This window comes from Chamaea fasciata, unplaced genomic scaffold, assembly GCF_029207755.1.
Source record: "Chamaea fasciata isolate MVZ Bird 193981 ecotype frontalis unplaced genomic scaffold, bChaFas1.0.hap1 SCAF_355, whole genome shotgun sequence".
Lineage (NCBI taxonomy): Eukaryota > Metazoa > Chordata > Aves > Passeriformes > Sylviidae > Chamaea > Chamaea fasciata.
In genome coordinates this window covers 85,867-98,308 of record NW_027094440.1, presented here as the reverse complement: position 1 = coordinate 98,308, position 12,442 = coordinate 85,867, and the positions used below count along the sequence as shown (strand labels likewise).

The following is a 12,442-nucleotide window of genomic DNA, read 5'->3' as shown; positions in this document are numbered from 1 at the left end:
CACGGCAAGTGCTTCTCCTAGCCTGGGGAAGCGAGCAAACGCCGTTTGGCCGCGCCGAGTGCACTCTCCGGCGCTTCGCTCGCAGGCCGGCCCTGGAACAGCGTCAAACGCTGTTTCCGAGCTCTCCACAGGCAGAGAAGCTGTTTGCAGCACGGCAAGTGCTTCTCCTAGCCTGGGAAGCGAGCAAACGCCGTTTGGCCGCGCCGAGTGCACTCTCCGGCGGTTCGCTCGCAGGCCGGCCTGGAACAGCGTCAAACGCTGTTTCCGAGCTCTCCACAGGCAGAGAAGCTGTTTGCAGCACGGCAAGTGCTTCTCCTAGCCTGGGAAGCGAGCAAACGCCGTTTGGCCACGCCTAGTGCACTCTCCGGCGCTTCGCTCGCAGGCCGGCCTGGAACAGCGTCAAACGCTGTTTCCGAGCTCTCCACAGGCAGAGAAGCTGTTTGCAGCACGGCAAGTGCTTCTCCTAGCCTGGGAAGCGAGCAAACGCCGGTTTGGCCGCGCCGAGTGCACTCTCCGGCGGTTCGCTCGCAGGCCGGCCTGGAACAGCGTCAAACGCTGTTTCCGAGCTCTCCACAGGCAGAGAAGCTGTTTGCAGCACGGCAAGTGCTTCTCCTAGCCTGGGAAGCGAGCAAACGCCGTTTGGCCGCGCCGAGTGCACTCTCCGGCGGTTCGCTCGCAGGCCGGCCTGGAACAGCGTCAAACGCTGTTTCCGAGCTCTCCACAGGCAGAGAAGCTGTTTGCAGCACGGCAAGTGCTTCTCCTAGCCTGGGAAGCGAGCAAACGCCGTTTGGCCGCGCCGAGTGCACTCTCCGGCGCTTCGCTCGCAGGCCGGCCTGGAACAGCGTCAAACGCTGTTTCCGAGCTCTCCACAGGCAGAGAAGCTGTTTGCAGCACGGCAAGTGCTTCTCCTAGCCTGGGAAGCGAGCAAACGCCGTTTGGCCGCGCCGAGTGCACTCTCCGGCCGTTCGCTCGCAGGCCGGCCTGGAACAGCGTCAAACACTGTTTTCCGAGCTCTCCACAGGCAGAGAAGCTGTTTGCAGCACGGCAAGTGCTTCTCCTAGCCTGGGAAGCGAGCAAACGCCGTTTGGCCGCGCCGAGTGCACTCTCCGGCGGTTCGCTCGCAGGCCGGCCTGGAACAGCGTCAAACGCTGTTTCCGAGCTCTCCACAGGCAGAGAAGCTGTTTGCAGCACGGCAAGTGCTTCTCCTAGCCTGGGAAGCGAGCAAACGCCGTTTGGCCGCGCCGAGTGCACTCTCCGGCGGTTCGCTCGCAGGCCGGCCTGGAACTGCGTCAAACGCTGTTTCCGAGCTCTCCACAGGCAGAGAAGCTGTTTGCAGCACGGCAAGTGCTTCTCCTAGCCTGGGAAGCGAGCAAACGCCGTTTGGCCGCGCCGAGTGCACTCTCCGGCGCTTCGCTCGCAGGCCGGCCTGGAACAGCGTCAAACGCTGTTTCCGAGCTCTCCACAGGCAGAGAAGCTGTTTGCAGCACGGCAAGTGCTTCTCCTAGCCTGGGAAGCGAGCAAACGCCGTTTGGCCGCGCCGAGTGCACTCTCCGGCGCTTCGCTCGCAGGCCGGCCTGGAACAGCGTCAAACGCTGTTTCCGAGCTCTCCACAGGCAGAGAAGCTGTTTGCAGCACGGCAAGTGCTTCTCCTAGCCTGGGAAGCGAGCAAACGCCGTTTGGCCGCGCCGAGTGCACTCTCCGGCCCGTTCGCTCGCAGGCCGGCCTGGAACAGCGTCAAACGCTGTTTCCGAGCTCTCCACAGGCAGAGAAGCTGTTTGCAGCACGGCAAGTGCTTCTCCTAGCCTGGGAAGCGAGCAAACGCCGTTTGGCCGCGCCGAGTGCACTCTCCGGCGCTTCGCTCGCAGGCCGGCCTGGAACAGCGTCAAACGCTGTTTCCGAGCTCTCCACAGGCAGAGAAGCTGTTTGCAGCACGGCAAGTGCTTCTCCTAGCCTGGGAAGCGAGCAAACGCCGTTTGGCCGCGCCGAGTGCACTCTCCGGCGCTTCGCTCGCAGGCCGGCCTGGAACTGCGTCAAATGCTGTTTCCGAGCTCTCCACAGGCAGAGAAGCTGTTTGCAGCACGGCAAGTGCTTCTCCTAGCCTGGGAAGCGAGCAAACGCCGTTTGGCCGCGCCGAGTGCACTCTCCGGCGCTTCGCTCGCAGGCCGGCCTGGAACAGCGTCAAACGCTGTTTCCGAGCTCTCCACAGGCAGAGAAGCTGTTTGCAGCACGGCAAGTGCTTCTCCTAGCCTGGGAAGCGAGCAAACGCCGTTTGGCCGCGCCGAGTGCACTCTCCGGCGCTTCGCTCGCAGGCCGGCCTGGAACAGCGTCAAACGCTGTTTTCCGAGCTCTCCACAGGCAGAGAAGCACGGCAAGTGCTTCTCCTAGCCTGGGAAGCGAGCAAACGCCGTTTGGCCGCGCCGAGTGCACTCTCCGGCGCTTCGCTCGCAGGCAGGGTTGGAACAGCGTCAAACGCTGTTTCCGAGCTCTCCACAGGCAGAGAAGCTGTTTGCAGCACGGCAAGTGCTTCTCCTAGCCTGGGAAGCGAGCAAACGCCGTTTGGCTGCGCCGAGTGTACTCTCAGGCGGTTCGCTCGCAGGCCGGCCTGGAACAGCGTCAAACGCTGTTTCCGAGCTCTCCACAGGCAGAGAAGCTGTTTGCAGCACGGCAAGTGCTTCTCCTAGCCTGGGAAGCGAGCAAACGCCGTTTGGCCGCGCCGAGTGCACTCTCCGGCGCTTCGCTCGCAGGCCGGCCTGGAACAGCGTCAAACGCTGTTTCCGAGCTCTCCACAGGCAGAGAAGCTGTTTGCAGCACGGCAAGTGCTTCTCCTAGCCTGGGAAGCGAGGAAAACGCCGTTTGGCCGCGCCGAGTGCACTCTCCGGCGCTTCGCTCGCAGGCCGGCTTGGAACAGCGTCAAACGCTGTTTCCGAGCTCTCCACAGGCAGAGAAGCTGTTTGCAGCACAGCAAGTGCTTCTCCTAGCCTGGGAAGCGAGCAAACGCCGTTTGGCCGCGCCGAGTGCACTCTCCGGCGGTTCGCTCGCAGGCCGGCTTGGAACAGCGTCAAACGCTGTTTCCGAGCTCTCCACAGGCAGAGAAGCTGTTTGCAGCACGGCAAGTGCTTCTCCTAGCCTGGGAAGCGAGCAAACGCCGTTTGGCCGCGCCGAGTGCACTCTCCGGCGGTTCGCTCGCAGGCCGGCTTGGAACAGCGTCAAACGCTGTTTCCGAGCTCTCCACAGGCAGAGAAGCTGTTTGCAGCACGGCAAGTGCTTCTCCTAGCCTGGGAAGCGAGCAAACGCCGTTTGGCCGCGCCGAGTGCACTCTCCGGCGCTTCGCTCGCAGGCCGGCTTGGAACAGCGTCAAACGCTGTTTCCGAGCTCTCCACAGGCAGAGAAGCTGTTTGCAGCACGGCAAGTGCTTCTCCTAGCCTGGGAAGCGAGCAAACGCCGTTTGGCCGCGCCGAGTGCACTCTCCGGCGCTTCGCTCGCAGGCAGGCTTGGAACAGCGTCAAACGCTGTTTCCGAGCTCTCCACAGGCAGAGAAGCACGGCAAGTGCTTCTCCTAGCCTGGGAAGCGAGCAAACGCCGTTTGGCCGCGCCGAGTGCACTCTCCGGCGGTTCGCTCGCAGGCAGGGTTGGAACAGCGTCAAACGCTGTTTCCGAGCTCTCCACAGGCAGAGAAGCTGTTTGCAGCACGGCAAGTGCTTCTCCTAGCCTGGGAAGCGAGCAAACGCCGTTTGGCTGCGCCGAGTGCACTCTCTGGCGCTTCGCGCGCAGGCAGGCTTGGAACAGCGTCAAACGCTGTTTCCGAGCTCTCCACAGGCAGAGAAGCTGTTTGCAGCACGGCAAGTGCTTCTCCTAGCCTGGGAAGCGAGCAAACGCCGTTTGGCCGCGCCGAGTGCACTCTCCGGCGGTTCGCTCGCAGGCAGGCTTGGAACAGCGTCAAACGCTGTTTCCGAGCTCTCCACAGGCAGAGAAGCTGTTTGCAGCACGGCAAGTGCTTCTCCTAGCCTGGGAAGCGAGCAAACGCCGTTTGGCCGCGCCGAGTGCACTCTCCGGCGCTTCGCTCGCAGGCCGGCTTGGAACAGCGTCAAACGCTGTTTCCGAGCTCTCCACAGGCAGAGAAGCTGTTTGCAGCACGGCAAGTGCTTCTCCTAGCCTGGGAAGCTAGCAAACACCGTTTGGCCGCGCCTAGTGCACTCTCCGGCGCCTCGCTCGCAGGCAGGCTTGGAACAGCGTTAAACGCTGTTTCCGAGCTCTCCACAGGCAGAGAAGCTGTTTGCAGCACGGCAAGTGCTTCTCCTAGCCTGGGAAGCGAGCAAACGCCGTTTGGCCGCGCCGAGTGCACTCTCCGGCGGTTCGCTCGCAGGCCGGCTTGGAACAGCGTCAAACGCTGTTTCCGAGCTCTCCACAGGCAGAGAAGCTGTTTGCAGCACGGCAAGTGCTTCTCCTAGCCTGGGAAGCGAGCAAACGCCGTTTGGCCGCGCCGAGTGCACTCTCCGGCGCTTCGCTCGCAGGCCGGCCTGGAACAGCGTCAAACGCTGTTTCCGAGCTCTCCACAGGCAGAGAAGCTGTTTGCAGCACGGCAAGTGCTTCTCCTAGCCTGGGAAGCGAGCAAACGCCGTTTGGCCGCGCCGAGTGCACTCTCCGGCGCTTCGCTCGCAGGCCGGCCTGGAACAGCGTCAAACGCTGTTTCCGAGCTCTCCACAGGCAGAGAAGCTGTTTGCAGCACGGCAAGTGCTTCTCCTAGCCTGGGAAGCGAGCAAACGCCGTTTGGCCGCGCCGAGTGCACTCTCCGGCGGTTCGCTCGCAGGCCGGCTTGGAACAGCGTCAAACGCTGTTTCCGAGCTCTCCACAGGCAGAGAAGCTGTTTGCAGCACGGCAAGTGCTTCTCCTAGCCTGGGAAGCGAGCAAACGCCGTTTGGCCGCGCCGAGTGCACTCTCCGGCGGTTCGCTCGCAGGCCGGCTTGGAACAGCGTCAAACGCTGTTTCCGAGCTCTCCACAGGCAGAGAAGCTGTTTGCAGCACGGCAAGTGCTTCTCCTAGCCTGGGAAGCGAGAAAACGCCGTTTGGCCGCGCCGAGTGCACTCTCCGGCGCTTCGCTCGCAGGCCGGCTTGGAACAGCGTCAAACGCTGTTTCCGAGCTCTCCACAGGCAGAGAAGCTGTTTGCAGCACAGCAAGTGCTTCTCCTAGCCTGGGAAGCGAGCAAACGCCGTTTGGCCGCGCCGAGTGCACTCTCCGGCGGTTCGCTCGCAGGCCGGCTTGGAACAGCGTCAAACGCTGTTTCCGAGCTCTCCACAGGCAGAGAAGCTGTTTGCAGCACGGCAAGTGCTTCTCCTAGCCTGGGAAGCGAGCAAACGCCGTTTGGCCGCGCCGAGTGCACTCTCCGGCGGTTCGCTCGCAGGCCGGCTTGGAACAGCGTCAAACGCTGTTTCCGAGCTCTCCACAGGCAGAGAAGCTGTTTGCAGCACGGCAAGTGCTTCTCCTAGCCTGGGAAGCGAGCAAACGCCGTTTGGCCGCGCCGAGTGCACTCTCCGGCGCTTCGCTCGCAGGCCGGCTTGGAACAGCGTCAAACGCTGTTTCCGAGCTCTCCACAGGCAGAGAAGCTGTTTGCAGCACGGCAAGTGCTTCTCCTAGCCTGGGAAGCGAGCAAACGCCGTTTGGCCGCGCCGAGTGCACTCTCCGGCGCTTCGCTCGCAGGCAGGCTTGGAACAGCGTCAAACGCTGTTTCCGAGCTCTCCACAGGCAGAGAAGCACGGCAAGTGCTTCTCCTAGCCTGGGAAGCGAGCAAACGCCGTTTGGCCGCGCCGAGTGCACTCTCCGGCGGTTCGCTCGCAGGCAGGGTTGGAACAGCGTCAAACGCTGTTTCCGAGCTCTCCACAGGCAGAGAAGCTGTTTGCAGCACGGCAAGTGCTTCTCCTAGCCTGGGAAGCGAGCAAACGCCGTTTGGCTGCGCCGAGTGCACTCTCTGGCGCTTCGCGCGCAGGCAGGCTTGGAACAGCGTCAAACGCTGTTTCCGAGCTCTCCACAGGCAGAGAAGCTGTTTGCAGCACGGCAAGTGCTTCTCCTAGCCTGGGAAGCGAGCAAACGCCGTTTGGCCGCGCCGAGTGCACTCTCCGGCGGTTCGCTCGCAGGCAGGCTTGGAACAGCGTCAAACGCTGTTTCCGAGCTCTCCACAGGCAGAGAAGCTGTTTGCAGCACGGCAAGTGCTTCTCCTAGCCTGGGAAGCGAGCAAACGCCGTTTGGCCGCGCCGAGTGCACTCTCCGGCGCTTCGCTCGCAGGCCGGCTTGGAACAGCGTCAAACGCTGTTTCCGAGCTCTCCACAGGCAGAGAAGCTGTTTGCAGCACGGCAAGTGCTTCTCCTAGCCTGGGAAGCTAGCAAACACCGTTTGGCCGCGCCTAGTGCACTCTCCGGCGCCTCGCTCGCAGGCAGGCTTGGAACAGCGTTAAACGCTGTTTCCGAGCTCTCCACAGGCAGAGAAGCTGTTTGCAGCACGGCAAGTGCTTCTCCTAGCCTGGGAAGCGAGCAAACGCCGTTTGGCCGCGCCGAGTGCACTCTCCGGCGGTTCGCTCGCAGGCCGGCTTGGAACAGCGTCAAACGCTGTTTCCGAGCTCTCCACAGGCAGAGAAGCTGTTTGCAGCACGGCAAGTGCTTCTCCTAGCCTGGGAAGCGAGCAAACGCCGTTTGGCCGCGCCGAGTGCACTCTCCGGCGGTTCGCTCGCAGGCCGGCTTGGAACAGCGTCAAACGCTGTTTCCGAGCTCTCCACAGGCAGAGAAGCTGTTTGCAGCACGGCAAGTGCTTCTCCTAGCCTGGGAAGCGAGAAAACGCCGTTTGGCCGCGCCGAGTGCACTCTCCGGCGCTTCGCTCGCAGGCCGGCTTGGAACAGCGTCAAACGCTGTTTCCGAGCTCTCCACAGGCAGAGAAGCTGTTTGCAGCACAGCAAGTGCTTCTCCTAGCCTGGGAAGCGAGCAAACGCCGTTTGGCCGCGCCGAGTGCACTCTCCGGCGGTTCGCTCGCAGGCCGGCTTGGAACAGCGTCAAACGCTGTTTCCGAGCTCTCCACAGGCAGAGAAGCTGTTTGCAGCACGGCAAGTGCTTCTCCTAGCCTGGGAAGCGAGCAAACGCCGTTTGGCCGCGCCGAGTGCACTCTCCGGCGGTTCGCTCGCAGGCCGGCTTGGAACAGCGTCAAACGCTGTTTCCGAGCTCTCCACAGGCAGAGAAGCTGTTTGCAGCACGGCAAGTGCTTCTCCTAGCCTGGGAAGCGAGCAAACGCCGTTTGGCCGCGCCGAGTGCACTCTCCGGCGCTTCGCTCGCAGGCCGGCTTGGAACAGCGTCAAACGCTGTTTCCGAGCTCTCCACAGGCAGAGAAGCTGTTTGCAGCACGGCAAGTGCTTCTCCTAGCCTGGGAAGCGAGCAAACGCCATTTGGCCGCGCCGAGTGCACTCTCCGGCGCTTCGCTCGCAGGCAGGCTTGGAACAGCGTCAAACGCTGTTTCCGAGCTCTCCACAGGCAGAGAAGCACGGCAAGTGCTTCTCCTAGCCTGGGAAGCGAGCAAACGCCGTTTGGCCGCGCCGAGTGCACTCTCCGGCGGTTCGCTCGCAGGCAGGGTTGGAACAGCGTCAAACGCTGTTTCCGAGCTCTCCACAGGCAGAGAAGCTGTTTGCAGCACGGCAAGTGCTTCTCCTAGCCTGGGAAGCGAGCAAACGCCGTTTGGCTGCGCCGAGTGCACTCTCTGGCGCTTCGCTCGCAGGCAGGCTTGGAACAGCGTCAAACGCTGTTTCCGAGCTCTCCACAGGCAGAGAAGCTGTTTGCAGCACGGCAAGTGCTTCTCCTAGCCTGGGAAGCGAGCAAACGCCATTTGGCCGCGCCGAGTGCACTCTCCGGCGGTTCGCTCGCAGGCAGGCTGGGAACAGCGTCAAACGCTGTTTCCGAGCTCTCCACAGGCAGAGAAGCTGTTTGCAGCACGGCAAGTGCTTCTCCTAGCCTGGGAAGCGAGCAAACGCCGTTTTGGCCGCGCCGAGTGCACTCTCCGGCGCTTCGCTCGCAGGCCGGCTTGGAACAGCGTCAAACGCTGTTTCCGAGCTCTCCACAGGCAGAGAAGCTGTTTGCAGCACGGCAAGTGCTTCTCCTAGCCTGGGAAGCTAGCAAACACCGTTTGGCCGCGCCTAGTGCACTCTCCGGCGCCTCGCTCGCAGGCAGGCTTGGAACAGCGTTAAACGCTGTTTCCGAGCTCTCCACAGGCAGAGAAGCTGTTTGCAGCACGGCAAGTGCTTCTCCTAGCCTGGGAAGCGAGCAAACGCCGTTTGGCCGCGCCGAGTGCACTCTCCGGCGGTTCGCTCGCAGGCAGGCTTGGAACAGCGTCAAACGCTGTGTCCGAGCTCTCCACAGGCAGAGAAGCTGTTTGCAGCACGGCAAGTGCTTCTCCTAGCCTGGGAAGCGAGCAAACGCCGTTTGGCCGCGCCTAGTGCACTCTCCGGCGCTTCGCTCGCAGGCCGGCTTGGAACAGCGTCAAACGCTGTTTCCGAGCTCTCCACAGGCAGAGAGGCTGTTTGCAGCACGGCAAGTGCTTCTCTTAGCCTGGGAAGCGAGCAAACGCCGTTTGGCCGCGCCGAGTGCACTCTCCGGCGATTCGCTCGCAGGCAGGCTTGGAACAGCGTTAAACGCTGTTTCCGAGCTCTCCACAGGCAGAGAAGCTGTTTGCAGCACGGCAAGTGCTTCTCCTAGCCTGGGAAGCGAGCAAACGCCGTTTGGCCGCGCCTAGTGCACTCTCCGGCGCTTCGCTCGCAGGCAGGCTTGGAACAGCGTTAAACGCTGTTTCCGAGCTCTCCACAGGCAGAGAAGCTGTTTGCAGCACGGCAAGTGCTTCTCCTAGCCTGGGAAGCGAGCAAACGCCGTTTGGCCGCGCCTAGTGCACTCTCCGGCGCCTCGCTCGCAGGCAGGCTTGGAACAGCGTTAAACGCTGTTTCCGAGCTCTCCACAGGCAGAGAAGCTGTTTGCAGCACGGCAAGTGCTTCTCCTAGCCTGGGAAGCGAGCAAACGCCGTTTGGCCGCGCCGAGTGCACTCTCCGGCGCTTCGCTCGCAGGCAGGCTTGGAACAGCGTCAAACGCTGTTTCCGAGCTCTCCACAGGCAGAGAAGCTGTTTGCAGCACGGCAAGTGCTTCTCCTAGCCTGGGAAGCGAGCAAACGCCGTTTGGCCGCGCCTAGTGCACTCTCCGGCGCTTCGCTCGCAGGCAGGCTTGGAACAGCGTTAAACGCTGTTTCCGAGCTCTCCACAGGCAGAGAAGCTGTTTGCAGCACGGCAAGTGCTTCTCCTAGCCTGGGAAGCGAGCAAACGCCGTTTGGCCGCGCCTAGTGCACTCTCCGGCGCCTCGCTCGCAGGCAGGCTTGGAACAGCGTTAAACGCTGTTTCCGAGCTCTCCACAGGCAGAGAAGCTGTTTGCAGCACGGCAAGTGCTTCTCCTAGCCTGGGAAGCGAGCAAACGCCGTTTGGCCGCGCCGAGTGCACTCTCCGGCGGTTCGCTCGCAGGCAGGCTTGGAACAGCGTCAAACGCTGTGTCCGAGCTCTCCACAGGCAGAGAAGCTGTTTGCAGCACGGCAAGTGCTTCTCCTAGCCTGGGAAGCGAGCAAACGCCGTTTGGCCGCGCCTAGTGCACTCTCCGGCGGTATGCTGCAGGCTGGCTGCGAACAGCGGCTGGGCGCGGTTTCCGTGCTGCCCACAAGCAGAGAAGCTCCTCCAGCACCGAAAGTGCATTTTCGGGGCTGGGAAGCAAGATTTCACTTATTCATTATCTGCAGTGCGCTTACCTGCTCGGCGTGCTTTGCGGCGGCTGAGATCCTCGAGGAGCGGCAGACACGCGTCTCCCGGGCCGGGAAGCGTGGCCTCGCTGTTTCGTCACTTCCGGTGCTCCTGCCGTGCGTGCAGCGCTGTGCAGAGGCGGAGGACCTCGAGGAGCGGCGGCCACGCCTCTCCGGGGCCGGGATTGGAGAAGTCGTTTGTTCGTCACCTGCCGTGCGCCTGCCGTGTTCGGCGCGCTCTGCAGTGGTAGAGAAGCTCGAGCAGCTGCGGCCGCGCGTCTCCTGGGCCAGGAAGCGAGAACTCGAGCCCGATGAGGAGTGTCTGCTTCTGCTTTTAACTTGTGGAAAGTTCAAAGCCTGTGGCTGTAAAATTAGCAGCAATACTGGTGCCTTCTTTTATCGCTCAAGGTCACTGGCCAGCAGGGAACAAGAAGTGTCCCAGGACTTGTTGGTGCCCTGCCAGAGAGAGAAGCAGCAAATGGTGCTGAGAGAATTTCTGGGAGTGCATGTGGGATCCTGCTTTTCTTGACAGCTTGAGAAATGATCTGAACAGAAAAAATATCTTTCTTTTTACAGGAGAATCTGATGTGGAACATGGGACCAGGATGACTTGCTGTGACTTCTTGAAAGCTGGAAAGAAGGCGATGTTAATCTTTTTGGCTAGAGGCAAAGTGTCTGCAAAGCCTTGGAAGAAGCCTATGCCAGGTAAGTGAGGACACGAACAGGAAAACACCTGGAGGCTGTGATGTGATTTCACGGAGGGTTATGGATTCCTGTCTCAAATGTCCATGTGTCAGTAGGGCTGGATCCAAGTGCCCTGGTGGAGAGGCAGGGTTGTCCTGCATTCCAGCTTTTTAGTGGCTGGAGTTTTGCCCAAGGAAGAGCAGCATCCTGATTTTGCTGCCATGTTCAGCCAGCACAGAGCTGTTGGGTGCCTCCGTCCAGGAGCAGCAGGAGCCTGGATTTCTGTCCCTGGGATTGCCTTGCTGTCCAAGACGAGGGCTGAAGGTGAGGGGCAAGGCAGCGCTGGGAGCTCTGGGAGTCAGGAGTGCCAGGCCTTTCATCTCCTGGTGCTGCTCAGGTGTTCACCAGAGGGTTTTTTTGACGGCCTTTGGCTTTCTGGATGGAAGCAAAAGGGTCCTTTCCCCTCCCTGCCTTCTGTCATTCCCAGGTCAGCCCCTGCTCTTTGCTGGCAGGCTAAATAGCCTCAGGAGTGGGCCGAGGAAGTGCTGCCTGATCTGTGAGGTTCCACAGGAGATGGGAGCAGGCTTTGCGCAGAGGTTCAAGCACCTTGGGACTTCCTGAAGGCCTGAGGCCTGAAGCAGAGTCTTGAGGCAAAGCTGACCTCTGGGTGAGCCTTCAACCCAGATGTTGTGTTTGTATCCTGTCGGCAGTGCGGTAGCCAGGATCATTAGTGTTCTGGGCTAGGTCCGTGCTCATTAGTGAAACATGGCTTGACCTTTCTGTGTTCAGAGGCCGGACAGGGCCCTGAGATGAGTCCTGTGGCCTTGTTGGGAGGAGCGGGGCCAAAGGCAGCTCCTGCATTGCTCCTGAAGCCCTGGCCAGGCTTTGGGGCGACGCCGGAGGAGGCTGAGCCCAGCTGTTCCCGCTGTGGGAGTTGTGTGCGCCTGTTTATTGCAGCATTTGCCCGACCTGGGCCCTGTCCCGGCACAGCCGGAGCCTCTTGGCCTGCGGGCGGGCGGACGCACCCGCGGGAATTGCCAGTTCTGGGGGGGCTCTCCAGGGCTGGGTTGTGACAGGGGATTCCCAGCTGCTGGGGGTGAGGCTCAGGGTCCCTGGTGCTGGATCTCAGTCCCTGTAGGTCACCTTGGGTAGCAGTGCTGGGGAGCATTGCTGAGCTTCTCCTTGGGAGGTTCTTGGCTGCTCTGAGCTGTCGCCAAAGACCCTGAGCTCCTGAGGTTGGTGTCTGTGTCTTTGGTGCTGACCCTGCCCCCTGGCCAAGTTACTTTGGAGGGTTTGAATAGGGTCTAGGGCTGAGTGCCCTTTGGGCAGTTTGCTGCCAGTCTGGTGTGCTCCTGGAAGTGCCGCTGACCTGCCAGGACTGAGGAGCTGCTGGCTGGGTGCTGCTTCTGTTCTGCAGTGGGAGCAGGTAGCCACAGGGATACAGGGGGAAAATGGGCTGCTGAAATGAAGGAAACAATATGCTTCTAACAGCAGCTACTTTCTTGTGTACATAAAGCTACAGTTCCAGTTTCTAGCACTACTCTTCATGGGTACAGGTGTCTCTCTCAGTCGGCTAAGTTATTTCTCCATCACGCAGGCAGGCAGGAAGGCAGGAACGCACGCACGCATCTTTCAGGGCACTTAATTGGTTAAGTGTCCATCACCGTGCTATGTGTCTCCTATCTGAGTTCTGCATTTCTTGGAGAGGCTTTCCTAGGCTCTTATTTTCAGAGCTGTTGTTGTTCCTGTAGCCTTGATGAATTCCTGCGAACTCTGGAAAAGAAGACTGCAGGTGTCATCTTCACTACAAACAGTTTGGCTGATACAGGGAATGGCCCAAGTTATTCAGATACATTGCTACACCGGGAGGGCTTAGAGAGAAACCTGGAGATGGGTTGTGGAAGCCTGAAGTGGGATCTTCTCCCCTGCCGACCCTTGTGTAAGAGACGGTCCGAAGATCCCTCA

The 12,442-nt window shown here is 61.0% G+C and overlaps 1 long non-coding RNA gene across 1 annotated transcript; it reads left to right on the top strand.

Moving 5' to 3' along the window:
- The first annotated feature begins 10,048 nt into the window (after positions 1 to 10,048).
- On the top strand, positions 10,049 to 11,191 carry LOC136305310 (uncharacterized). Its single transcript, XR_010725242.1, has 3 exons — positions 10,049 to 10,274; positions 10,370 to 10,498; positions 10,965 to 11,191. It is a non-coding gene; the product is annotated as an uncharacterized lncRNA (long non-coding RNA).
- The last annotated feature ends 1,251 nt before the right edge of the window (positions 11,192 to 12,442 follow it).